The following is a 27,836-nucleotide window of genomic DNA, read 5'->3' as shown; positions in this document are numbered from 1 at the left end:
AGCGCACGCAAAGGAAAATGGGGAAAATTACGACTCTCAAAGCTTCCTTTTCGGTGGCGTTTAAGCGGGAGACTAACCGTAACCGTTCGGCCGCAAGCGACGAACCCATCGTTTCGGGCGGCAAACTTAACTCTTCCACACCACAACTGCGCGGACAAGCAAAGTCCCCCCGAAATGTGGTTGCAAATATCGGCAATCACTCCCGTACCGCACACACACACACACACACACACACACCGAAAAGGGCCATCAAACGGTGGTGCTAACGCGCCTGCGCTTGCATAGAAACAAGCGCCCCAAAGTGCCGCGATCGCGATCGCCAGTGACGAGATGATACCATTTTTTTGTTCTTCTGCACTTCTTCTTTCTTCCCTGCTTTCTTGCTCCCTTGCTTTGTTATGCACTTTCGTCGCCACCGGGTGCTCGGCTTAAGCACTCTACCCCCTCCGTTTTTTATCGGTGCTGCAGTGCTGCTTCTGCTGCTGCTGCAAGCGATTTGAAAGTAAAATGATCATACTTTTGGTGCGCCCCGGTGGGTTCCATTGCGGTATGCGCTCCGTGTGTGTGTATTTTCTTCGAATAAGCTGCTTCAATCCTCTAAAACACAACACTGCCCCGTGCAAGCAGGCAGAAAAGCAAGAAGAAATAAAACACCCTTGAGTCCATCTATTTTGAACGGTTACGTCGCGGTGCGGAGTCGAACTTCAATGAAGCCGTCGAGCCCGACGGGTGACGGACGAACCGGGCCCGGTTTTGCGATCGCGCCTCTTGTTTTATGCAATAAATAAAAGTGATCGGATTTGATCGGTGGTGAAGAGAGAGGGGAGAGGCGGTTTCGTCCAACAGAAGATTAGACCGAAAAATAAAAGCAGCAAGCCGGGGGGACGGGAAAACGAGTGCAAATTTCGATCGAAGCAGATGAAAAAAAAAATAAGCAAATGCGTTCGGAAAGCTTTTAAAAGCAAATCCATCTCCGGTTAGGGTTAACTGACTGGTGTGTGCACACCCGAACGACAGCCACGAATCTCAACGCACACACGCAACCAGGTGGTGGGGATTCGAATGAAACAGAAGAAGAAAAAAAACACAAATCCAACGCCCTTGTACGGACGGCCCGGCCGGCCCGGACGTTGACACAGCGCGACGATCGACGCGCCACGCAAACGCGCACGCTGCAAGCGCTTTCGGGCCGCCGGTCTTGGCGTGCCGAACGAAATCAAAAGTAAATTTGTGGCGATCATAAAGCTCGCCCCTTTGCCCCTCTCTTTGACCACGGAGGCACACCCTCGCCGAGGTTCCAGAGTGGTCCAGAGAGCGGCCCCGTAGGTGTTGTTTAAGGTGGCGCGCGCGCACGAGAGAGATTGAGTGTGTGAGAGTTGGCAGCAGCAGCAGCAGCAGCAAAAAACGCCAAACCACCAACTTGTTTGTTTTCATTGCAGCCCAATTTGGTCATTTCCGCTCACCTCCAGGGCGATGTTGGGGTGCTGCTTTTTTGTGTGTGCTTTTTTGCTTTCGCAGAGGGTCAAAAATCCACCCACCACTTGTGAGGTATGTGTGAGTGGATGAAGAAAAAAACACGACCACAATGAAGAAACATAAGCGTTCAGGTGTGCCTGAGAATGGTCAGTCTTTGGGGCCGGAGGCTCAAGGCTTCCCAAAAATCAAACTCCAAACTTTTTTGGGGGGACGGGCGAATTGTGAAATCAATCATCGCAATGTGTGCGAGGGCGGCGTGTGCGAGAGCATCATCTTCACCGAACCAAACCCGAAAGAAAGACGCGTCTGCCGTTCCCACCCTCAAAAACACTGGGAAAGGTGTAGGCATCGGGCAGAAGGCACCCAATCGCACACGATCATCATTACCTCGGCTGGACGCGAGCACGGCGAATGGCGCAATTTGTCTTCGCAGCTCGAAAGATCGGGAAGTTGGCGTGGGCCTCGTGGGGGGAAGTTTTCACATTATCGAGCGGTGCGGTCTAATGGGTTTTTATATCTTCCCCAAAAAGGGGAGCAATGCAGAGATGGTGCATCATTTCCCTCCCCCAAAAGAACTCCCCAAACACCAAGAAGCTGAGCGTCACAGCGCAGCTATCGCGACCGACCATTTACGGCCAATATGAGTGGTCGAGGTCGTACGCCCACGTGGTGTGTGCCGACGGGACAGATGTCGTGCGAGACACCCAAAACAGACCGAACAGAGCGCGGAAGCTTGAAGAGCCGGGGTTGATTGTTCCAGATTACTGCCGCAGTTTGCAACGGGCCACCACCGCCATCGCCATCATCGAACGGTGCATTCGGACCCATTGGGAAGAGCCGGACATCTTCCACACTGCAGGGCGTGGGAGTTACTGAGGACGCATCTCGGTATAAATTATGTGCACAACACTCACACACACACATTTCATCCGGATCCGTCTCCGTCTCCGGGGGTCGTTAGATGAACGAGGCCACGGGTCTTCAGTCTCATCGTTTGTGTGTTGTCAACTGCGCATCTTGGAGACGCACGGGACCAAAGACGACGGACTATGCAATTGGGATAAGCGACTAACGGAACTTCTCTCTGTCTCTCTCTCTCTCTCTCTCTCTCTCTCTCTCTCTCTCTCTCGCTCTATTCCGGCTTTAATGCACAGACAACAGCATACCGACCTTATGCGACAAATGCGACGTAGCGTGACATTTCGGTTCAATTAGGTAAGAGATATGCGACGGGCTTACTTATTGTTTATGCGCGTGCGTTAGTGCGCGTTAGTGTTTCACAGGAGTGACCGAGCCGCAAAAAAGTCCTCCCCGGAGCCACGGAGGCGTTCGGCGTTGATGGCATTTAACATAATTAAGGTGCTCCACAAGTGCGGCTTGTGATCGCTCTCCTACCAGTGCCCTCAATGACACAGTGAGGGGGTAAAGAAGAGGTTTTTCTTGTTGTTGTTGTGCACCACCCAAAGATACAAATAGACGAACAAAGTGTGGTGAAGCGATTTAATATTCTCACCACAATTTCCTTCCTCTCGGCACTCGGTGGCGGTCCCGGAAACGGATTGAATTGAGCAAAAGGCCAATGGTTTTATATTACTCCGACCGGTGACAACGACCTCGGAATTGTCCCGCGCAAGCCACCACGCCTTACCTGAAAAAGAAAAAGAAAAAGAAGAAGAGAACGTTAAAATAATGTTAGTTTATGCTCCAAGTGGTTTTCGTTGCCACTGTCGGGTGGCAAAAGAAATGCTTTAGAACTGGCAACGCGAAAGCGGAAAAATAACCCGTTTGTGAGCAAATGGAAAAATTGTAGATAAAACTGCCCCGTGTCTTTCTGGTTGCGTGTTTGTGTGTGTGTTCATTGGTAGAACAATAGTATCTACCATTTTCTCCTCCCTCCCCCTCTCCCCCAGTGCCACGGAAGCGTCGTGTGTCGATCAAACCCATTCTCAGGCGCACGTATCCACACGCGAGGCCGGAACTCGGAAACGAAAACGGCCAGCAACCGTCGCCTCGCCGCAAGTTTCGTTTCCATTGTTGCTGGTACCTTCAAACTATCCATTCATCTAACCACCACGCACACACACACACAAACGACACGTAACCAAACTATCACCGGTGGACCAAACGGTGGTTGGAAAACGTAAACCGACCCCCGCGCGCGCACCAGCTCACCTTACCTTTGCAACCGTCGACAGGCGCGCGAGGTTAGAATATTTAAATTTTGCTTCCACTCTTAGCTTAGCACCCCGAATGGCACATGGTCGAGTGGTACTGCGAGGGGAGAGGAAAAACTGTCTTAACCTCACTCCCTTTCAGCTTAGCCGTAATCGCCAAAACGCCATCACTCGATACCCGATTCGGAACAACCCAGTGGGGAGGGTGAGACAGTACATAACAGCAGTGCTCCCCCGTCGCCGGGGTCAAACGGAAAGGAAGCGTGTGTTTGAGTGCCGCGACCTCTATACCCTCTATACCCATTTCCTTTCCATCCAACCATCGATAAGCAAGACGCGGAGTAGACCAACAACAAAAAAAACTCGCTGAAGCGATGGCTTTACGCTAAGGTTGGAAGTTCTCTCGCGCGTGAATGATGCCCTTCCTCCACCGCGTGTGGTTTTGGCTGTGTGGTTCGCTTCTGTATTCACTGTATAAATCAAGCCACTAACAAACGATGAAACAAACCATTCGATGGATCGAGCTGTACCCGAGTTCCTTTCCCTCCCCTCCCTCTTCGGCAGAGGTTCGTCGTCTCGCAACCACACAAACGTGTAGGATGTGATTTTGCTGTCGTTTTGCCGCGTTTCTATTCTATAGGGGTGGATGGTGGATGGAAAAAAAGAAGATGTTGTTGCTATTTTACATAGGCAAAAAAAAAAACAACGAGAAAAGAAAAGATTTGTCCAACCGATTTGCCGTTCGGACTTCACGCGCGACAGTTGTGCAGAAAGAGGCGAGAGGCGTAACGGAGGGACTGCCCCTTGGAGTGTCGCCCCGCAAACCCCGTAAAGGTAAAACAACGAACCAACGGAGTGGCATCAGCAATTTACATACGGCGGCAAACGTTCAAATGTGTCACACGAGTTTGTGTGTGTCTCTCTATGGCACCCCCAAAAGCCGACCGGCACCGTGATAAGGGACTCCGCGCGGTCCCCATCCCCTCCCCTGCCAGCAGTGAGGTTTAAAATTCTGTATGTAAATTCAACGTCATTGCGATCCCGGGGCTTTTGCGACATGGAAGCTCACCAATCTGCCTGTCGTCGACAAATTTGACCCTTTTGTCCGCGGTCCTGGAGTGTCCCCGAGGGTGATTGGTGAGCCGCGCCGAAAATAGATGATAAATCAATGCGCGCTTTTCGGTGCGGGAGGAACAAAAAGGGTGTTTATCGAACGGTTTTTCAACCGCTTGGGACACACATTTTTATCACAAATCTTTTAATTTGGAATGTAGATTAGGGGAGGGGGGCGCAAAGTGCAGTAGTCTTTTAGGGGAGCATATTTAGACTTATGTTCAGTGTATGACACACACATGCATACCAACAGAAACAGTCATTTCTATGAAGCAATAAAAAGAAAGACAAAACCAATGCATTTCAATAAAAGTGCCCTGAAACCAGTAAAAGTTGGTGGAAAATTTCCCACGATCATTTTACCCTCAAGGGGGCGCTGGGAAAAGCACAATCATCTTCACCCCATCGCTCCGCACGCCACAGAGTTCTTCACAGAACACACCCGCACACACGACGTGTATGTATGAGTGCCGCCCGTTGCAGGGGGAGAGGTTCAAGAGGTCATCTAAATAAAGTGATGTTTCATTTTCTCCTTCCAACTGTTTTTTTCCCAACTGCTCCCACTGCCTCCTAGAACCTGCTTCACACGCGAGGCGAAAGGAAAACGTATAAAAATATATATATTCTAAAACATTGTCAGCTGATTGGCAGCAGAACATTGCCCTTCAGGGGGAAGATTTCTGGTTTTTGCTCTGTATCTCCCGATTTGTCACTTTGCCCTTTTTTTGTTGTTGCTTTTCCTTCGCAGCGACCGGACACACAAGGGGCTAGGGTTCGTGGGAATTTCCCACCGAAAAAAGAAAAAAAAACCCAGAACCACTGCAAGAGCGCGCTCCAGAACAACGCCAAGCAACACGATCGTAGAAGGATGGTTTTTACGAAGCGCGTGTGCGAGTGAAGATCAGACAAGAAAGGCAGCAGAAAAACTGCCCCAGCTCCGGCACGGCAAAAACCAATACCCCGCGCTCAAATCTGTGTGTGTGTGCCGTCTCGAGTGTCGGGTCTGCCCGTGTCCACCACCAACTCGGCGAGCCCGAAATCTGCGCAAACCCCCTTAGGCAAAGCAGGCAATGCATCCACCGCAGAGCGATGATCGTCGCACATGTGTATGTCCGCACAAACCGACGGGGAACGGGACGACGGGACGCTAAAAATAGAGGAAAACGGCCCGACGTGCATTCGCTGGAGCGATGCAAACAACGTGCATGCATCGTGCAGCCGCTAACAGAGATGCATTGGCTTTGCGTTTGCCCACTCTCCCACTCCCGACTGCAACGGGGGACGCAAGGGACAGCGGATCGACACTACGTATGATCGCTCACTTCTCTCTCTCTCCTTCTATGCCATTCTAATGCTTTCTTTTTGCGTCGCTTTTTATTGCCGGGGCCTTTTTGTCGGTTCGTAAATCATGCAGAGAGAGAGAGAGGAAGAGAGGCCATCGATTTCAATCGCAACGAGAAGAGGTTGAACATGGATGTTTCATCGATGGTAGCCACTGAACTTGGCACGGCTAATCGGAACCACAGTGTGAAAAGGGTTTTATTGTTTGCTCGGGTGCATTCCAACACAAGTGATGTATTTATTCGTATTGAATTGAATAGTGCATTTTGATTGATTTTGGAACGATGAAGTTTCAAACAAACAGTGCAGAAGACATAAGTAAAAGGGACAAAAACGCACATGAAGTGAATAAGGGAAGCAACAAAAGTAAAAACACAGAAACTACAAAACAAAATAAAAGAAACGTTGTAAAAAAAATCATAAAATAACAGAAAACATAAAACATAAATGCAGAAAGCGAAGAAGCGAAGCAACAGTACAAAAGTAGGAAAAGCAACACAACAAAACAGAGCGAAAAGCGCTAACAGGTAAATGAACAAACTCAGCTCGAAATTAATACGAACGTGAGTAATGTGACGGGGCCCGCGGTTTATCCGTCCGTCCGCCGGGCTGGGCAAGCACTGCACAATGTCGCAACAGCATGCGCCCTGAATACACACACACACACCTGGGTTGGAAAGATGCGATGCGGTGCCCGGGCCAAGGGCGCAGAGACAGCGAGAGCGACCAACAGCGAGTGCCGGCTCACACAAAAGCATGGAAAAATTATATATAAAACTGAAGAAAACAAAAAGACATTAACATCTTCTGCCCGAATGAAGGGGAAGTATGGGGTGGGGTCGGAAAGGGGGAAAATTTTAACGACTCGCCCCAGAGTGTATGCCCGTACGTCGACGAGAGAGCCGGGAGGGGCCGGTGGTGCTGTTTTGAATGTGTCTTTCCTCCATTGGGCGGCTCTGCTTCAGCCTTCGGCCGGGTCTCGGGTATGTTGTGGTGGCTCCGAAACGGACATGGGTACTTGCACATACAAGCACACAGACACACATACACAGGGAGTCCGCTAAAGGTCCGCTTAAGCAATCGCCATCGGGCCACTGGCACTTGGCAGCATTTCAGTGGCCACTGCTCTCCTTTTTTTTGTTATTGTGAACGTTCGATTTCCAACGTGCCTTTCCATTTGCTTCCTCTGTCTCTCTCTCTCTCTCTCTCTCTTTCTTTCTCTTTCTCTCTCTTTCTCTCTCTCTCACTCTCTTTGGACCATTGGACAGACGGGCGGGAAATTCTGCACAAATCCAAGGTCCGGGGTCAATATCGTACTGCGAACGTGTGTTTGAGCGAGAGACACAGAGAAAGGGGCCACGGTGGTGGACGGTGTCGCTAGCGACGGCAACAGGCGTACCCACCCGGCATGCTCAGTATCATCGTTTGACTTCATTTGCTTTAATAAATATAATTTCAACATTCCATGGCAACAAGACCACGGCGAGTGTGAAGGAGAGTTAAAGAGAGACAGAGAGAGAGAGCGAGAAACGCAACGAGATCGAGAAGGGACAAATTTCCAAAAGCAACACCAACGGAATGGATATGGAAGAGAAATAAAACAAAATACAAACAGGCAACGAAAGGGCCAGCGGTGGTATGGGGCAGTTGAACGAAAATGCCGGCGAAGACGAACCCGGCGCGGCGAGGCCGAAGACATTGCGACACGGTAAAAAGCAATCGGAAGACCGGGCGAGAAAAAAAAAAGATACAAATCGAACGCATCAGCGCGCGCGTACACGCACGAAAAGGGCCTGGGTGTGGGGGGAAGATACGGGAGAGGGCGAAGGTGGGCTCCAAGACGCGATAAAGAGCGATAGAAAGGGAGGGGTACTGAGGCGCGTCTGAAGAAACGCTGAGAAAACAGCTGCGAAAGGCAAAGCAGAGCGCGCGCGCACACGCGGATGGAAATGTAGGAAAATGTGTGGCTAAATCCATTGTAGCGACTCAGGGGCTCGAAACAAGGAGGTGAACTAAGGGGAGAAACGGGAATGGGAAACCGTGAAGCCGCCGTCTTGCTGCCACCGCTTGAGCTATTTAGGCAGCAGCAGCAGCAGCAGCAGCATAGTGTGTCTCCGTGTCTGTGTTGCGGAAAGCAGTCGGGAAAGAACAGCAGGGGAAAAGCAACGCGACACATGCCGAAAAGAAAGGTGTACACCGTGGTGCCGGGGCGGGCAGGCAAACACACACACTGGGTCGACCGTTGTCGGTACACACGGCCAGGCAGAGACCCGGGGCCTCCAGTGCGGCTGCAAGAAACACGAAACCCGGCATCCGGCAATATCATCTCGACGGGCCCGCACTGCGAAGGGAAATGAGCGAGCGAGCGCTGCGAGAGAGATGATAAACTGAACCCCGGGGGTTGAAGCGGAAGGGTGGTTGCGGCGCAGAAAGAGTGTGAGGAGGGTGATGAAGAAAGAAAGATGAAAATGAGCTAAACGGACCGGTGTACGGAGGCGATACAGGCGAAGCTGGAATAGGAGGAAGCAGGCTCGAACCGTGCAACGCTTGGGAAGCAACGCGAACTAGAAGAAAGCAAACGAAAAACCGATGAGAAAATACTGCAAAACCGACCGGCAAAGTATGCGACGAAGGGTGAAAGGCACACAGCACGGGAGAAAAGCGAGGATGCGGAGGGTTGGGATAGCGGAATCACAACGAAGAAAATGGGTAAAAAGTAAAACACAGAAAAACCCCCGGGTGGAAGAAGGGGCAGGGCAGGGAAGGGGAAGGGAACCTCGAGAAGACACATGGAAATGATGATCGGATAATAAAAGTGTATAAACACTCAATACCCACACACAGACGCTGCGAGGCGCAAGAGGAGTAGAAGCGTTAGCCTGGACCGATCTGGAACCGGGGGAGCATTAAATAAAGGGCACAAATCCACATTCCCTCGCTGTGATCTCTATGGTAGCATGCCGGAAGAACGTCACAGACACATAGTAGGAGTGAGCGAAAGAGCGCACAAGCGAGGAACCGGGAGAACAGAACAGAAGGAATGCGATCGGGACCATACCCGCCTACCACAGGCGCAGCACAAAAACAGTCAGAACTGAACCCAAAACAGTGATGTGATTGCGTCCTGGCGACCGAAAGCAGCGTGCTGTACAAAAGTGAGTGATCTACAGCAACAGAACAAAAACACACGGCAGATAATCAGCCAAAGCCACCAAAGCAACAAACCCCGCGGGGAAAGAGGACAGCAGCGACAGAGAGACAACTGTTTCAAAAAGAGTGCCGACAAACGACCGACCGAGAAAAAGGTAATCGTACAGGATGCTTGAACATGAAGATGATCGAATACCTTCCTCACTTTGTGTCGGGTTCGTCGCCTAAGTGAGAGCGGGAAGCGGCAAGGGTCAGGGTAACGCATTCACATGCCTTTTTTTTGGGGTGCTGGTAGCAAGACACCCTCCTGGAAGCGAACAACAGGATTAAGGATGCACGGTGGCTCAAACTACCCCGCATCATGGTGGCCGCATGATTATCAGACCCGGGATAGATAGCCCGGGATCGAGCCACTTCACATTCGATGGCTTAACAAGCCACTCAGAAAGCGTTCGGGACCCGTGAAGCAGCTTAAGCGACCGTTTAGTGGCCATTTATTGGATGATCTAGTCAAATTTGAGCCATTCCGCAGCGTGAAGTGTGTGTTTCGTTTATAAAAGTGGACTTTAATAATGTGCAAACAAGTATCGTTGCTCATAAAAATATGAAAGTTTAAGCCATCGATGTAAAACATGCATCATCTTATCGAAATCACTCAGACGCGAGGAAAAACGTAGCCCAACCCGGCTGGCCAAGGCACAGGAAAAACCACACAAAAACAAGCCAAGCACTGAAAAGCGGTACAAAATGCAGTTAATAGCGAGGTCCGGTCTTCTCCCCACCCCGAGGCCGGTTGGGCAAACGATCTACTTTCGTGCATGATGTAAATTCCACGACCGTGAAGGGAGGCAAAAATGGTACGAAACAAAAAAAAACACACACACACACACAAATACAGAAGTACATACACTCGCATCTGACGATCGGAAACCGTTGCCCCGCTGCCTCCCTTTCTGCCGTCAGGGGGAGAAGAGCAAGATCCCCGTAACCCTCGTCGGACCGATTTACTTTGGAATGATCTTCCGCACTCCGTATGTGTGTGTGTGTGTGTGTGTGTGTGTGTGTGTTTGCGTTTCGATCCATTCCCGTCGTCGTCGTTCGTCAACGGTGTCATCGCGGTAGGAGAAAGAGAGCTACACACACACCGTCCGTGTACCCAACAACAAGCCCAACATGCTTTATTTTGTGTGCTTTTTTTCCTCTCTGGCTCGCTATATGCATGACGATCACGTTGCGCACGCGGTACCATGAAACGGAGCGAACGACAACGCCACACACAACAACAACAACCAAGAGATGAACCCTCTACGGGTGTGTGTAAGGGGGCACCACGAGAGGCCGACCAGATCAGCCCCGGCAAACATTAGGTTCTGGCATCTGCGGGTGAGTGCGTGAGACACGGTGGTGGTGTTGTTGCCGGGTCAGTCCCAAAAACACCCAAATTGTTAGGCGCAAGACCTCCTCGATGGCGGTGTAGAGTACCAAACAGCCATCCACCAAAAGGGGCCAGCCAGGCCGGGGTAGAAAAGCGAACCGAAGTTCGAAACCAGGTGAAATGTAACAGGCAAAGGAAAGAATAAAAGAAACAGACCAGCAACAAACAACAAAAAAAAGTACCGAGCGATGCGAGTAATATGCGACGAAAATAATGACCCTGCCGTAGAAGTCCCATCTTCTTTTGGGCGATCTTGATCCTCTCTACCCTCTAGAGAGAGAGAGAGAGAGTGAGTGAGAAACTCTGATAGAGCGTGCGGAAACGAGAGGACCGTGTGCGTGAGAAAGGGTGTGCGTAAGCAAGATCTGGAGAGCACGACGGTGGCACTCACCCACTTCACGCTGCCGGGTTCTCACACCTGCCCGTCCGCACGTCCGTCACCCACGCGCAGTACAGCGCTCGTTTCGTTGGGATCCAGGCAAGAAGCGCGCTAAGCGGCGGCCCGGCTGCTTACTCGACCGGTAAGCGACCTGTCACGAGCAATGTCATCGAGCCGTGCGGGCGCGCGCTCGCACGCCTGTGTGTGCGCGACGAGCGTCTGTTTGTAAATATTTTCATCGATTCCGCTTCAACGCCGCTTCTGGTACCGCGCGCGCACGCAGCCACTCCTCCTCCTGTGTGCGCGAGCGCGCGAGCGTCCTTCTTAATCCCGGCCTGTAGTTGCGCTCTCATTAGCTACGTTTTTTTGTATTATTTTGTATTCGCGGCGAGGTGTTTTGCACGATCTGCACATGATCAGGACGTGATGGTTTTTGTTAAATCGTTACATAAATTAAAGTTGAGGGTCACACACACACCATGGCTGAGGTGAAGCGTGTGGTTACGTCACGTCCTATCAGAGGCGCCACTTAGTAGCGCAAATGATTGTTGCTAAAATCATGTCTATATACCGAATCGAAGATAACAACGATCGTTCAAATAGTTCACCTAATGTCACCAGATCATTCGCAGCCGTCATCAGAATTCCTTGCCAGACTACAACCGAAAAAAAAACAGCATTGAGCATTGAGCCCGCCAATCGGGCACAAAAACACAACTCGAGGCCACACCACCTGGCTGCCCCGGCTGTACGCAGGTGACAAAGAAGACGCAACGGTACGAAGGTGTGCGCACGAGAGACAAGAACCGGACCCGGCGACACACACACAGCAGGGGAGGTCGCAAAGAGACGCTGCCCCTCCCGGGAGATGGATGTGGATGGATTGTGGACCGCGCACAAAGCGGACCAGCAAAACAAGCGATAAAGAAGCGGAAACACACGGGGATAAGGACGCAGCAAAGCACGCATTAGGCGGGCAGCCGTAAAGCCGCCGCTTCTCCGTCGAACTGTTGGTAGGAGAAGTGGGACAAGCTGATGGCACTCTGAAGATGTGGGAAGGGTAGTGTATATGGAACGATCGTCCCAAAAGGCAGTCAACAACGATGACAAGAGCGCATGACAGTAGTAGTAGTAGCGTGTACCGAGCACTGCTGGACATTCTGAGGGACGTATACAAAAAAGAGCCACACAGAATATGATTAGTACGATGACTTTTTGAAGAATAAAAAAACAAGCATCCTAATGTGAAGGTCACTGACGTGGACGCATAATTAATTTAACAGTGTCTGGCTGTTCAAATGTCATAAGACGCTCAAGTCTTAGTAACGCTTGCAGGGAGCTGCTAGTAGCTGAGAGCACAAACTAGAGATACTGGAGATGAGTTTTGGAGGTCCCTGGGCTGACTAGACCTCGATGACCGAAATATCCGATGTCCACGATTTGGCTTTGGCATCGATTTCCAAACTCCCTCTTGTCACCTTGAACGTAGTCTGTCTGCGAACTGCTGCTGGTGACAAGAATGGAGCTAATATTTCATCTTTTTCCACCAATTTTACCACCCAACCCTACCACACATACACTTACACACCCCATCCTCGCCTCTTAGTCACCCTCTTCCACGAATTGAATCCATTGGCGCGTTCGCCTGCACAAGTACAAGGCGGCAGAACTCGCGCGCACTGTTGCGGCCACCCTCAGCTTCTTCTCGGTAAACGCCCGGTTTAACGAGAGCGTGTGTACGTATGAATGCTCACACACATACACAGCTCATCTCGAAATACGCCGCTTGTATATCGGAGACAGATAGACAGAGAGAGAGAGGCAGCAGAAGCATTGCCGCTCTCACATAGTTCGAAACCAACCCCTCTACACCCTGCAGTAACGCGGAACGTGGACGGCGACGGCGACGACGATGATAAGCGAGCGAGATGCGAGACGGCCGGTGGATTTGTTCGCAGATCACGGTCGACGATTTTATGTGCCGCCTTCACCACACCAACCAACCACCAACCCCACCCAAACCCAACCAGATCTCATGTTCGCTTCCGTCCCTCTGGCACTGGCTCCAGCTCGCTTGCGCGCTCGCCATCATCGTCATTATCGTCTTAATCGTGTGCTGTTCGAGGCGATGCCAAAACAGACTCACCACAATCAGCGCTCGCAACCGCGAGCCAAGCGCACCCCACACACACAGGCCTACTCGCTCGCACCCACACCCCTATTCATCATCCCTTTTAGCCAGCCGCTCTGTGAGCCAACGAGCGCGCTCATGCATTCGATCGCACGGTGGAAACCAACCACCCCACCGAACGCCATATCTCTTCCCCTGTCCCGTGCCTTCCAGTTTTCTTGGGGCTGTAGTGGACCCGTACCCCTGTTGGTGGCGTCCGTGTCGACATACACACACGTACGTAATCGGCCCGAAGCAGCAGCAGCACCAGCAGCAAACGGCGGCAGTCGGGCGGTTTTTCGGAACCTCCGCGCCCTCGCGAACCGGCCCACCAGACGGATGGACGTACGTGCGAAATGTTGAATACCGAAGCGAGCGCCGTCCTACACACTCGCACACAACACCACGTCGCGCAATCTCACACCGAGTCCCCGCGACCTGTCCAGTCAATTATGCTCACGTTCTCTCTTCAGCAGAATAAATATTGATCACTCTCAATCATGACCGGGGGAGCATGGATGGGGTTCGCGTGCTAAGCGCACTCACTCCGGAACACACGGTGGCGGTAACGTCAGATAAGCTTGCACACACACACTCACACACATACTCTCATGATTAGTTTTGATTATTTTAATCACGTTTTAAATAACTCATTTTTCTTGCCGATGCTATCGCAACGATCGGACGCACACTCTCCAAAAGCAATATGTGATTCTAAGTCATAACAGTAATGGTGCATGGATATCTAAATGGTATTATTATAGTTACGCGAGTCGCGTGAAATTTAACGGCTTTCATTCGAATTGGTTGTAGCGAAAAGAGTGTGTTGAATAATTTCTCACGAATCCGTTTTACTGTACAAAACGATGAAAAGATGCGTCGTACGATACTGATTGATTATTACACAGATTCCAATCGCGCACCGATTTAGTGTAGCGGAATGGGCGACCGGTCAGCGCACGATGGATTGGTGGATCGAATCTCGTAATCACCTTGAGGTGTGTTTCCATAATAATTCGTACTTTTCAGACGCATTTTTTCATCTACACTGCATGCAGAGCACAAATGTCCTCTCTTTATCTCTACTTCTCACTCTTGCTCATAGGAGCTTCCTAATCAACTGATTCTTCTCCTTCCCTCCACCACAACACATATCATCACTGATGAGCTCGTTTCTGACGTATGGTCCGTTGCTACGCGACCTGCTAATTAGATGAACCTAGATTCCGGTAGTGAATTTTACGTTGTTTATGGCTTGCGACCAACCAATACACACACGGCTTGGCTTTTTCCCTTCCCTCTGTTCCCAACCACATTACCCATACAATCACAAAGCCGCTTCGCATCATTGTCCCCGGCTGGAGGTTAAGGTGGGATGAGTGGTCGTCAACGAATCGCGGACTGCTGTACCTCAAAGACCCGGTGGCATTGCCTTCATCTTTCTAATCGATCATAAAGCTACGTCGAGGGCGGATAAGAGACTGTGCACATCTCTTTGCACACAACCGACACAGATCGCCCAGTCACCATCTCAGGAATAGTAAGCAGCAACAACAAAAAGGCAACAGGCCCTACACACACTCGGTAGTAGTTTTCCCAAGGCTTTTTAGTCGCAAACGTCGCTAGAGTGTGTACATATTGCTTCTTTCGTGTGCGTTTTTTCTTTCTCTCTCTCTACAACGCTTCGCTTTTGTTATTTCATGCCCCACGAGGTCATGCTGTGGCGAGATGCTTATCAGCAACGTTCGCCCCCGGTTCGCTACCGTTTGTGTTTTGCTGTTGCGTTATTGCCCTCCATTGGTCCGTTTGGAAACCGTTTGCTAGAGCGCGCTCTTTGCCTCTTTGAACGACATCGATCGGGTGACATTTTTTGTCCGCCGTTGTGTGTTTACGCTTCTTTGTCTCCGAGACCGAGACCGCTTCCTTTCTACGCTTCGCCGTCCAACGAACCGCACCACCGCCAACCAAGGGTGATAATGAGCCGCGCGTTCCAATTGAACAGACTGTTTCCCAACCGATTCCTAACGTGATCGTATCGCGCAAGGACACTGTTACCGTCTCTACCAGTCTCCGGCCACTTCCCAAGAGCGGATCATCTATTATTTCGAGCCGCGCATGCTTCACACTTCACTTTTTGGAAGGTGTCAATTTTGTCCCAATGACAGATTGTTGCATATTTGTACCACCCGCGGTGGATTGGATGGATTTCGACCCGACCCGAAACGGAAAACGGAGGGTGACAAGGCCGGGTCGAAATGTGTTGCCGAAACGTTTGTTGAGCGATCGGGTATCAAAGCGCAAACCGAGCTGTTTTGAGATTAGGCGTGAGACTTTGCGCGCACCCGCACTTGGCTTCAAATCACGTCAATGAGCGATTTTATCGCTTGTCATCGGTACTTGCAGCTTGATTGATACGCCTTGCTGGCTGCTATATTTACTTACGCGCAGCTAATCATTGCCTGCCCTCTCGCCGTTGGCCATTGAAGCGTGCGAATTCTTTTGGTCCGAAATTTGGACCAAAATCACAACCGGAATTCGCAGAACAACTCACCCCAAACTCCTCGAGCGAGTGTGTCTTGTTCAAGGATGCAACCTCCGTGTTGCAGTATTTCGTTCTCTTTCACACACACACACACGCACAGTCCTTCGCCAATTCACCCCCTTAAAGAGCAGTGCGCTTACCTTCGGACCGGCAGGAAGGTATCGCTCATGAAACGAGCATGAAAACACGCAAACCAACCCCGTCCAAAGCGGCCCGCCGCCGAACGGTGGCTAATGGTGGGCACAGGCCCGGGCAGTTGTATGTGTTTTCTTCTCTTCTTCTTCTTCTTCCTTGCTTTGCAGATACTGGCTGCACACACTCCACTCTACTTATGTCGTCATGATCGCATTTTTTTTTATGACCGATCGTAGACGTTTTGGAAAGCCGACACGAACCAAAACCCGCGGCCCGAGAACCAAAATGAAGATCCTATTAACAGCGGCAAAAACTGCATCAGTCAGCAGAAAGCTCCCTCCACCAATCGAATGCTCGTTTTGGTTGTTCATGCATGCAGAGGAAGAAATTAAATAATAAAAAACAAAATGTATACAGCGACGCGAGTCAGCCGAACGGTGCCGCTTGGAGTTTTGTTGCTTTTGTTTTTTGCACTTCTTTCCTCCGTAGTGTGGCAATAAAAAAAGGAATATAAACACACACACACACTGGCGGGAGAGACAGGATAAAACCCGGTGACCAACATCAAAACATACAGACACATACACACATTGAAACTCCTGCACACGGGGCGAGGCCATCGATCGTCCGTTGAGGCGCTGGGCCCCGAGCCGGGAATAAAAACGGAGAAAATTAATAATTTGTCTCGGGTATAAAATCCACTCCGACAGTCTGCCTCCTCCGTGTAGTCTCTCCTGTGTGGAAGTCACTTCCTATTGCCTACTTCAGGCTCCGAAATGCACACAGTCTCCGAAAAGGGCACTGCGTTGAGCTGAGAGCTCAACTCACTCCAAAGCCAAAGTGCCGGGTGTAATGGAAAAAACGGGAAGAGAGATATTGGACGCAAGGCATAAATGCACCCAGGGAACGAAACGGTAAAGGTAAGACATCCAACGACGACCGAGACGACGACAAACGGCAACAGCAAAAACGCACGGCAGAAAACTCAAATAAGAGGTAAAAAGAGGTACCCGACGCGAGATAAAGCGCTAAACGAAAAGAAATGAACATGTATGCGAGTGTTGTCGCTATACGTATGCCAGGCTGGCCGGCGGGCCGGCTGGCTATCCTCCAATCGCTCAACATTTTCAGCACGATACAAAACGCAACGTAAACGCAAAAGCGACACTGATCGAAGGATGACATCGAGCCGGGTCCGGGATCGAGCAGAAGGGGGAAGAAGCCAAGGGAAACCAATTGCGGGAAGGACAACTGAGCCTCGTACAACAGAGCAGCTGTGTGAGGGAGAGATCGCAAAACCAACCACCAAGCTTCTCTTAGTTTTAGGGGATTTTTTGCTATCCTTCTGTGCAGCATTTCGTCATTCGCACGGTACGAGTTGGCAGATATAACCTCGACTCAAATCTGAAGCGACAGAACGAGATAATAGGGTAGTGACGATGAGATACAGTGGGAGAGAGGTGCAGACGGAGGACCAGAGAACATAACAGGGGAAGAGATCATGCTTCAAGCGGATGTAGCAAACATATTCTGAATGGATTGAATTGGCCCAAGACAAACGAAAAGACCTCCAGGGAAGTCTATTCAAGGAATTTAAATGTCTGAGACTAATACCTTGGATTAAAACTATTAATATCTTGCAGCAGATAAGATTAGTACATAGTCTCCTCTGAATTCTAGTACATCAGGTTGACAGCTGTCAACATCGGTGGTGTTGAAACGTCAACCAAACGTTTAGTGCGCCGACTTGCATCGCGTTAGGCTCGCGGATGAAAGATCTCGGTCACACAATGATCCCGAACAACTAATTTGCCTTTGACACCTGTCATCTGTCAAGATGGTAACACCACATGGCCGGGTTGTTGGACTGTCAAACTAAAGGCGTACGTCACATTCTGCAGTACGCAATCGCACTCTCGGGCGAGCGCGCGCGCGCTTTGCTAGCACCGTTCCATTAATGGAGTTATGCAAAATAAATTGCAACCGCGCACCTCGATCCTCGTTTGACAATTGGCGGGGGGGTACAAATTCACGCATTCCGCGAGCAGGCGTTCAGGTCTATTGGGGGAAGGGTGCCCAGTTTTCAGCTATCGCTCCATAGTGGTGGCATAAGTTATCCTCCCTTTCTCGGTCCCACCCCGTTCTCGGGCTCATAATGGGGTTCGTAATTCCGCGCTTGTGCCGAGGTCATCCAGCCCGTGCCTCTCTCCGGTGTGCTAGTGGCGAGTGCTGCTATTGTGCTTGAACTCTAATGCCCGCTTGATGCCCCTGGCGCCACATTACTTGGATCACCCCGCCTGTCACCGCCTGTGGATGAAGTTATTGGGGAGTCTGGAAGCATCGGAAGGTTCCAATGGGGTGACTCTATTACATCAGCAGACAGTTCATGCCTTCAATTTGGGCCTGACATTCTATTAATCCCTCATAATGCTTACATAAAGCATTACACACCTGCCAACCTTCTGTAGCTCGATAAATTAAAACATCAAACCTGGAGCTGGATGACTTCGGCACTGACGCGCAAGTGCGAAAGAATCTCAAGCATCTCCAGTCTTCCGGGCAGTTACCGTCCCGGAAGTGACTGTTGGAAGTAGATCAGCGGCCTAAGCGCCGCTATCGCGTCGTCTTTTCCGGTGTTGGTCGTTTGGTGCTGACAGCGACACATTTCGCACACACACACACACGGTGTGATGCCTGGCTTGACGACCGTCGTACCTCGCGTTCGTCAATCATGGCCGGGCGTGTTTTGGAGCCCCGTGGACGGAACGGAATGGAAAGCTACGGAACGAGAGAGTGTGTGATTTTCCTCCTACCAGTGCCTCATCCAATACATCCGACAAACTCCGGCAAAAGTGACCGGCAAAATAGTATGCGAAACTACGATGCGACGGTGAACGGGGGAGGGAAAACTGTAGAGACGACTGTCTGCCTGTGTGTGTGTATGTACGCATTTATAGCCCAAAGGTGGGACACGTACGTCAAGGCACACAGACAGGCCAGTGTGGAAAAAGATGGAATAAATATCGCCTCTCGAACACACTCGAACCGTTGGCAATGAAGGTTCGAAATCGATGCATTTCATTGCCCGCACGGACGGACTGATGGTGCTGATGTGGAGAGGTGAGACGAGGGATGGCGGAGGAACTGTGTGCAGTTGCATCGCGAATCGCATGATCGAACCCGTACTGCACACAGCCCGTCCCGTCGCTGTTCCTCTACTGCTACTGCTGCGCCACCACAACGCCGTACAACAAACTTGTCCGTCCGAAGGGGTCTCTCTCTCTCGCTCTCGCTCTCGCTCCGCTACGATGCACATTCGCACATCGTGCGCACAGATGGACGGCCCTGTACGTGTGTCTGTGTCGAGTTGGTTGATGCACTTGGGTTGGGTGGGGACGGCAGGGAAACTGCAATGCAAATCGTTTACCCCGTTGCATTTGCTCGCTCGCTCGCTCGCTCGCACTCTGTCGCTCTTTCCTGCTCCTTCACACTTCATTGCACCAGCACACTTTAGCGTCTCCTTCACCCCGTACCACCCTTGTCAGCAGCAGCCTCAGCAGCATCTGGCCGCGGAATGGTGGCCGATCGATGATTTTTAAGCAACAATGGTGGTGGCGCGTGTTGCGGCGACAGTTGTGGCGTGTTTCACCCCCGCCAATCTCCGTTGTGAGTGTCGATGTGTGGCTGTGTGTGTTTCTTTTTCCTTTCTTTGCCCCCCCCCCCCCCCCAAACCCTCCCTTCTACTCGTCCTCTACATCAACGGGCAACAACGCAAAGCGTATACTCTGCCGCTGTCTGCTTTATGATTGTCTGCCTTGTGGCATGAAGATTCTGCCCGCGCCCAGCATCACACGTCATCAACTCCACCACCCTGCTGCAAATCTTCTTCAAATCATCCCAGGCTGCAGGTTTTTTTTTTGTTTTCGAAGTCGCGCGACCTCAAAAATAATAGCAGCAGCAGCAGCATTGGCGCAAAAAAAAACGAAACAAAACACGCGGATGATATTTCTGCGCCAGCAAAGCACGCAACCAGACAGCACCAGACGTTCGGGGAAGAAGAGTGACGGTGCTATAAAATGTCCAAGCAACCAGGCTGAGGAACGGTACACCTCGGAACAGTTGCAAAAAAAAGGTTCGAAAAGAATGTCTCTCTATAAGCGCGAGAGAAGACTGTGTGTTTATGCGGAGTTCCAAGGCACCAAGTGCCCAACAAAACACGAAACAAAGCTATGCGAAGAAACATTAGATATTGTGTCTCACCCGTGTCATCATGCATGGGATGGGCAATGAGAGAGAGAGAGAGAAACATATACAACAAAAGAAAGGCACAATCCCATAAACAAACGCGTACTCCAAGGGTGGAGAAAGAATGGCTGCTCTCGGGGCAGCAATTTCGTCCCAGCGTTCGATGGGAGGGCGAGAAGCATGTAATGCCGGGGAGAGGACCGATTTGCGTCGATGCTCCCATTATGATTGGACCGAGTGCAGACTTTCTTCCGGTTGGTGTGTCTGACTGTGTGTGTTTGTATGCATCTTTGAACAATCTAACTCGACGCTCCAGCTCTGAGGCAGGGAAAAGATCAGGGAAACGGGCTAGAAAGTGTGGGTTCAATATTTGATGAAGCTGAACCGTTGGGGATAAGCAGCCGTTCGAGATTTGTGTCTTTTTGTGTCTCTTTGTTTCTTGCGAGTTTAGAAGGTACAATGTCTTCTTTCACCCAGTTCGCTTCGATTGCTCAACCTCCACCCAATTCCTGAAGACTGAACTCGACTTCCAATGCCCCAATTCTGACATTCCGCACTCATCCTTCCTCATCCACCCCAAGGAGTTTGTTTGCTTTCCATTCTACCTCATTGATCGAGTGAAACGGCGCATTTCACCTCGCCAAAGTCCACCCCTCTAGCTATGTTAATTTGTGTAATGGAGCTTCCTGGTGGGGTTGTGAAGGGGTGTATGTTGTGTTTCTTTTTTTTCGGAGTTCCCGGTAACCGCGTTTCGAGAATGACCCGCGCATTCGAATGGTCGTTGCAACCCTTTCGCAACACGCCACCGTTTCCTCACCGACAAAAAACGACCAACACACACAGACACGCACATAGTCGTACAGCCGTGCGCTGCTGACATTAATCAAGCAAACACTTGTGGCAACACACATCGTCGGCAATTGTCGCATGGCACGGGGTTGCGCGCGCGTTGTTTTTACTCGAGCGCTTCTTCCCAAAAGCCCCACGGTTACTAGGACGCCCTGCTGCTTCTTACCCGCCCTTGGTTGCTGTATGCGCGCGTGAGTGTGTGAGTGTGTCTCTATGTTTACTTAGATCGGTGTTTTGTTTTTTTTTTTGGTGCTCGAAACACTCTGGAAGCCTTTGGGGAAGGTGAGCTGGAGGGATTTTCCTGCCCTTCCCTGCTGAGGAGTTGAAAGACCGAAAGCAAACGATGCATCCATAGGCACACACACACACGCACATTTGGAGAGACATCCGAAACTGGTACAGCAGGTGTACGTGTGTGTGTGTGTGTGTCTGTGTTGAGCGATAGACAAATTGAGGTTATATCATTTCGAGGTGTTGCAATCCAGGGTGAAGAAGGGGTTTCAGAACTTCGAAACCTCTTTTTTCCCCTCCTTCCGCCCGCAGAACCGTACCGGAATGTAAACCGATTCGCAACTGTTGGCGCAAAAAAAAAATGCGCAAACCAAAAAATAATGTCTTTTGCACCCTGTTCGCTTGAAAAACAATGTCCATTAATTTTGATACGAGCTCATTGTATAATGCAGAGGCTCCAATTACGACACTTCCCAGAAAATACACACACACATCGAACGGTGTGTGCCGTGCCGTATGGTGAACCATGTGTGGGGAGAGGGTGGAAGGGGTTTGATTTATCAGTAAATAAATGCTCGCCGTTTCGTTATCAATGGGAAAGGTAAAGGCAAACGCCATTGCCAAACACACCCGTCGTCGAACGACGGGTGGGTGGGTGGTATTGGGGGGAGTTTTCACAAGCACTCTGCCACCAATGTTCCCCAATGACTTGACGCAATGCATTGAACGCGTGAGCGAAGGGAATGAGTTTCTGTTTCTGTTCAGGCCTTTTTTTTTGCGTTATGTACGTCAGTTGTACAGGTGCTGTGAAAGGATCTGTGTTCCGCGTCACAGATGTCGGTTGCAGATGTCCAGCAGGACGACGCCGACCAGCAGGGCCCACACAAAGTCTTTCACAAAAGGGAAAAGAAAGAACAAAGTTGAATTGATAATATAGCCATTGCGAGCGGAATCGGTCCTTTCCAGCCGTCTTCAAATAAATTACCGGAAAGCTGTCCCTCCTTCATCGGCCAGGAGTACCAGGGTGTGTACCCATCGGTTGAAGATCGGTTTCTTCGGAGAGGTTTGAAACACAACCACAAGCAATGTAACGATTGGCTACGGTACTCTCCAGTTAGACGATATGATGATGTGTTTGATATCTGAAGGGCCTTGCGTGTATTGTGCGTCTTGGCCTTTCCGTTCCTATTGCGTCCCATTGCACCCGGCGACAAGCGTTCCGCGTGAGCGTTACCAGCGCCTACCCAAAGGCGGACTTCTACCGCGTACGTTTCGGTTTGAGGCCTTCAATTACCCTGCCGCAGAATGGGACCGGCAGCAACGGAGCCCAACAAACAACGGAGGAACGGATGCAGAAGGATAACCACAACACACACACAGGCACAGGCGAAAAGGACACATTTGGGCACCGGACAGCATGCAACCCGACAACAACAAAAAAAAAGGATCTTTTCTTTTTCCATTTCCTTTCCGACTCATTCCTTCTCTCGCGCAGCAATCATCGAGGGACTCGACAAATCAACAGCTGGATCACCGTCAGTGTCGCTCGCCCTTTCGCCCGGGGTCTCCTCCCGGCCAAAACTTCGGTGTGTGGTCGGGGTCTCTCTCTCTATCGCGTATAGCAACTGCACAGCAGCCGCACATACGCACACAGTTGCATGTGCGTACGGAATTCAATAATTCCCCTTGGGTACGGGACCTGAGCCGAAATAAAATAATACCACAATAGACAGGGACGAGGGCCGAACGGAAAAGGACGAACGGAGAAGCACACATTCGACACGCGGGAAGCTCACAGGAAGAGAAGCAAAAAAAACATATGTAGGGAATCGGATGTAACGCACTGTAAGGGTGTGTGTGTGTCATTGCACACACAGTCGTCATTACCATCATCATTATCGGTGTGGCGGGGCAGTTTTTGCCGGCTTCCCAAGACTTCCTTTCCGAGTGGATGAAACAAAACCAAACAGAATAAGAGCGGTACCGAAGTGGTAGCGGAACGAGAGCATCCTGTGGAAAGAGCCTTCCATTTAGGGAAAGGAACAGAGGGGCACACCGATAAGTGTGTGTGTGTGTGTGTGTGTGTGTGTGTGTGTGTGTGTGTGTGAGTATCAGGACATCTAAAAAGGGAAGTTGGCCGCTTCGTTTTCATTTATTTTATGAGACAATTATTGAACAGTAAGCTTTGACCTCGTGAACTGTCATTCTACTGTCATTCGTTTGTTTTCCCCCTTTTTGACATTTACTGTACACTAAAAAGCTATGAGCTTAGTATGCGTTGGGATCTTACCTTTTAGCCGAGCCTGTTGGTTCCTGTGCGTTCCGGTGTGTTTCCGGTTCTTCTCGAAATTCCTGCTTCCTGCTTGCTGTTGTTGTAGTTGCGTCTGCTGCTGTTGTTGCTGTCTCTTTCTATTATTTGTGTCTCGCGCTTCCCCCAAAGCGTTTCGTCCTCCGGTCTCTTTCTTTCTTTCCTCTCACGGGGGTTTTTTTTTCTTCTTCCTCTATCTCAGCGTTTTCAGCTGTTCCGCCTGTCGTATGTTTTGCGATCCGATCGTGCTTATCGCCGTCTGGGCCCTTCCTCAACACAAACACACACACACACGCACACACAAACGCACAGATGTACACCACTTACTTCATAGCGCACACACGCGCACGTACACACTACTGAATGTGAAACATAAATACAAACACACACAGGTGGACATTAGCGGGAAGGGTTAGAGGAGGCACGCAACCCGATTTACTTATTGCACTTTCCTTTGCGCCTGGTGACAGCACTTGCACAAACACTTACCACACTTGCCACCCAACCGACACACGTACACACTCTTCGGTAAATCACGGTACTACTACTACTACTACTACTGCTACTTCTCTTTTGTGGCAAGAACAGAGTGAATCACACACGCACACAGCAAAATCACTTCCTTTTTTTCTGGCCTTTTCCTTTCACATGCACTTGTTGCGACTTTTTTTGCCTTCTCTTTCTCTCTTTTTTGTTGTTCCACTATCCGTGGTAAGCACTAACACACGCGCGCGCACACACACACACACAGACACACCGAGCAGTACGCACTACGGGGTTGCTCACATCCTTGCTTGTTTTGTTTAGTGCTGACGGCGACGGCTACCCAGTCAACAAAACTGAACCCAGCCTACTACTACACTATCACTGCCCCAGCCGTAGAGATCCTGCTGGCAAGCGTGCCGTTAACGTGTGGCTGCACCACACACGCTCTTATCCGCAATCGTTTGACATTGGTAAGCGACACGGGATTGCACCGCTTTGTCGATGTGCGGGTTTGCGGCAGCCAGGAAGAGATATACAGGCGTCTTCTCTGTCTCTGCACCGAACGGTCTAGTGAGTCCAGCTCAAAATCCGCTTCACTATTGGAAGGTGAACGTTTTTTGTCTTTGTTTTCTTTTTCTGGGGCGAGGAACAAAACGCTCCTTTAAAAGTTCTGCAATTTACACCTTCTCCTATGAGTCGTTGTGCCTTCTGAAATGGGAAAACGAGAGAAAGAGAGAAAAAAAGCACAAATTTCTGTCAGTCTGTGATACTTATTTGGGTCAGAGGCAAGCTTCATGATTAGCTGCAGCAAAATGTGCTACCGCGGCAACTTCGCGCAGCGCGTCGCGTAGAACGAAGTGAAACTAACGCTAGATATGTGACCTCCTATGCGAGCCTCCCTGTCGCGTGTTTTTACTTGAAATAAACAAAAGCGTGCATCCGGCTTCCCCTTCCGCGCCCTTAGCAGCAAGCACCACCACTCAATGATGGTATGTCGATGTCGGTTTCGAGCATAGGTGCGGTGCCGACTGGCGTGGTACGATAATAAGCGGTATGTCACCAGCCATCGTCACCGTCAGCCAACCGCGGGGAGCGGGGTTGCCTAGGGAAGGAGGAGGCCCGGAAAACCACTTGCTACCTCGCAGCTGATAAAGCGGGCTGTATGGCAACTCACATGCCCTGAAGCCCTCGCAAGATTCGTGTAAAGGTAAATCCCCCCGAGAAGGTCGCAAAAAACGACTCTAAATAAACAAGGCACACAAAAAATGACGTGACATCGTCTGCTCTTTGACAGCTTTAGGGTTGTTGGGGTAAGGTGGTTAGGAATCAAAGTAGCCAATCCATGTTTACACACGCTGATCGTAGTCGCTGCTATAGTTCCCCCCCATATTGCAGTGCACTGTATTGGGTACGCGGTTTGATTTCGTCTCCATCGGTCATGGTAATGTTGCTTTTTTTTCTTGTTTACTGCTGCTCTTGCTACTCTTGCACGTGTTTAACGTGCTGGTGACGTTTATTTGAGCGTTATTTGGTGAGCGTTTTTATTTATCCACATCCATACGACACGACCTCGTGCATTTCGCTCCATTCGACGGGCCCCGGCTGGTGCCCGGTTGTTGTGGTTGCCATTTGCCATCTTTAGTTAGTGACGGGTCAAGCTAGAGCAGTTGACGATCGGCCCGCCCTGCGTTTGCCCGTCCCGTCCCGGCCCACCCAGCCACAGTTTGTGCGTTCCCAACGAGCGCGCGCGCGTTGATAATAATCACTCGAGTACACGTGCGTTCGAGCTCGATCGGTGAAGGTTACACGTTTCCCTATTGCACTGCACTGTGTTTATGGCCGCGTGAGTATGTGTCCGTTTCTATGGATGTGTGTCTATGTATGTGTGTCTATATACGGGTGCACATTGCACTTTATCAGCGTTTGCTTCAATCACTTGCTTCACCAGAATATTGGGGTGGAAGGAAATCGCTATACCTAAAACTATGTTGTAACAATTTTTGTGTTTTTTTTTTCTAACAAAATATAAAACAACAACCACACACATACACATTGAGGGCAGCATTCACAGCAGCTGTCAAAAAGCGCGTCGAACGTGAGACGAAACGCGTTACGCGCGGCCCTGATACGCGGGCCTGATAACAACAAAACACACAATCTCCCGACCGTAGTCGGCGGGTTCCCGGCTTGTCCTCGATCGGAATGTGCTTCTTGTGAACGGGAGGCTTTGGGTTTTTGGTAGTCAGTTCACAGACATTTGTGTGTGATTCACTGTTTTTGTTGCTTGATTTTTATGACGTTTTTACGAATTTTAGGAAGTAAACTGTCACCGCTTAGAGGCGGTAGTGAATCTCAGAAATGATGCCTTATCTTTCACCGAATCACCCCCGAATGTTGAAACTGATTGGGCAATTCTCTTTGTGTGGATGGCGGTGAATCACGAGACTGATATTTGACACACACCGACAAATATATCACAAAACAAATCGACATTTAAAACGGCAAAAACGGTCCCATTTACACAGCTTTTGGTCACAACTTGCTGCTTAATTTCTATCACTCAGTTCACACATTTCACACTGCACTTATAATTTGTATTGAACGTTAATATCGCCAAACGGTTGCAATCACTTCCCACAGCTATCATTTTCCCACAGGTAAAGCACACACAAATCGGGACACATTTCTTTCCGTTCGCCACATTTCACCCAGGTAAAAAGGGCCCGTTTTGCACTGCGTTCCAAAATCGCTGCACATACGCTGCACACCAACCCAGCAGCCCAGGTAGCCACCAGGCAAGGGAAACACGTTCACGCCAAAAAATCACGTACCTCTTGCTGGCGAACGCGTCGTGCGACAAAAACACGGTGCAGCGTCACGGACGATCCGTTCCGTCGTGGCTGTTCAGTTAGGAGAAAAACAAGAAACTAAACGCTTGGTGCTGGGCGCCCGCTGTTCCCAACCGTAGCACGCACCGCATCGGCGATTCGGAGAGTCGGTCGTTCGGGTTCCGTTCGGCTGCTGCCGTTCGGGAGAGTGCCGCCCGGCCCTGGTGCGCTCGCGCCTCACAGCTCACAACGCGGCGCGGCGTACCTGTAGGGTACATGGGAGTGCGAGCGAGATGGCGGAATACACGCGCACGCGGAGACGCGCGTCTGTTTCGGTTACACTGCCGGCACTGGGTGCCTGTTTCGCACAGCGGTCTTGCAGGCCAATTTAAATGGTCAACGTGACACACATCCGCGCGAAGGTGTTTGCCATTTGACACGTTTAATTTTGGCACTGTTTTCGGTGTCATTGTATTGTTGGTATCAGTTTTTGCTTGTTTTTTGGTTAGTTGCAAGTGAGACATAATTATGAATAACTTCAAAGTTAATCCTTAAATGCAATCGAAAATCAAAAACAGGCCCTCATAAATATCATGACCAAAAGTGCTCGTGTACCGAACCCGATGATTAAATTTTTAAAATCTCGCTCACACACACTCACGGGAGGCGAGAGCAGGAGGGAACTCATTTTGCACAATTGGTGCGCTCTCCTTCGCTCTGCCTGCGTTCGACGCAACGTTCGCTGAGAACTGCCGCCCTGAGGAACGGGCATGATATTGGTGCGATTTCCCTGTCTCGTCCTTCCGTCCAGCAGTCCACCAAGCCGATAGATATTGAAACGATCTGCTGCACGGGTTGGCAAATGAATGAGCGTGTGAGATAGAGCGGGAGCGCATCAAATGCCCGTGAGCGTGAGGAAGAGAGCGACAAACTTATCGCACTGAGTGTCGCGCGGAGTGAATTGATAAGTTCAT

The 27,836-nt window shown here is 50.4% G+C and overlaps 1 protein-coding gene across 3 annotated transcripts in view; it reads right to left on the bottom strand.

The window, feature by feature from the left end:
- The window catches only part of LOC1269884 (uncharacterized), a 102,075-nt gene extending 75,008 nt beyond the window's left edge, over nt 1-27,067 (bottom strand). For all 3 annotated transcript variants that reach the window (XM_061663753.1, XM_061663755.1, XM_061663754.1), the window contains exons 1-2: nt 26,866-27,067; nt 23,531-24,742 (exon numbers count right to left, since the gene is read on the bottom strand). The gene's annotated coding sequence lies outside the window, so the exon portion shown is untranslated. The remainder of the gene's footprint in view (nt 1-23,530; nt 24,743-26,865) is intronic.
- Between the last annotated feature and the right edge of the window lie 769 nt (nt 27,068-27,836).

The sequence above is a fragment of the Anopheles gambiae genome, chromosome 2 (assembly GCF_943734735.2).
Source record: "Anopheles gambiae chromosome 2, idAnoGambNW_F1_1, whole genome shotgun sequence".
NCBI lineage: Eukaryota > Metazoa > Arthropoda > Insecta > Diptera > Culicidae > Anopheles > Anopheles gambiae.
The sequence above is the reverse complement of the archived record's forward strand: the minus strand, read 5'-3'. Positions and strand labels throughout refer to the sequence as shown.